The sequence below is a fragment of the Rhagoletis pomonella genome, unplaced genomic scaffold (assembly GCF_013731165.1).
Source record: "Rhagoletis pomonella isolate Grant_MI unplaced genomic scaffold, Rhpom_1.0 Rhpom_scaffold_00005, whole genome shotgun sequence".
Taxonomy (NCBI): Eukaryota; Metazoa; Arthropoda; class Insecta; order Diptera; family Tephritidae; genus Rhagoletis; species Rhagoletis pomonella.
In genome coordinates, this window is record NW_023458559.1 from 12,053,085 (window position 1) to 12,054,262 (window position 1,178).

The following is a 1,178-nucleotide window of genomic DNA, read 5'->3' on the forward strand; positions in this document are numbered from 1 at the left end:
GAAAATTATTGAAATCGGACTAAAATTACGGCCGCTTTTCATATAACGGTAAATTTCAGAAATGCTTGAAACTGCAATATTTCGAAATTTAAGGACGCTAATTTACTCAAAATTGATACACCCCGGCTTACCATCTAGCGGTAGGTTTCGGAAAGGTGCAAAAACATATATTTAATACTTGCGCCGGGTATTTAATGTTCGGCTCCACCCGAACTTAGACTTTCTTACTTGTTACTCTTGTACTTTTGAAGTTTTACATTGCTGTATATAAAACTTACACTAGTTAAACTCGAATTGTAAATTTTGAATTTTTAATTAAACGTTATTCAATTGCCGACAAATGGGTCTGGTTGCTTATTTATAAAATCTCTTCACACAACCCCCCTACGAGGTTTAAGAAACTCCGCTTAAATCTCGTCGATGGTCCTTCAAGCCATTGAGTTAGCAATTGAATCAGCTCTGCACTATTAGCTGATGCAGAAAGTATAAATTTTGATACGTATATCTAATCCCTCTCAACCTCATATCTCCTCCAAAAATTAATAAAGTTATAGCGAGTGATCGATTTCGTACCAAAACGAAATTTGCGTAAAAATATCTCAACACACGTATACATGCATAGCTATACACATGTATGTGGGTGAGTACTAGGGTGGTAGCAACCCAAATATTATTTTTGCCAGTAGGTCTATGATACGTTATTTGTTTTGCCCCCATCGCGGCTATAAACATGCCCAAGAGAAGAACATTTAACTAACCCAAAGCGATTTCCACAATACTTTTCATAAACTCGAACGATAAAATTATCATAAAAAGCTCTTTCGAAATACTTACTTCTACCGCTGATCTTTATAACATATGTATATACTTACGTATATATATTTTTTTTTTTCAACGGAGGAAGAATCTTCCAAAGATGTTATGCACGATTCGGTATTCTGTCCGCCTTTCCGCCTGTCCGGGTACACCTCATTCGGGACCACGCCTAGACTATGTTATCACATAATTCAGGACTTGCGAGATAGTGCGCCTACGTACTAAACTCTTAACTCCGACGTCTGAAGCTTGTGTTTCGCCTTGCGGGACCGCCGTTAGGTATTACGTCGCCAGGCGTAGCTTTGCCAATTGGCCCTTCACACACGCCTTTCTGGCCTATCTCTCGTTCAGTCTTCTATTAT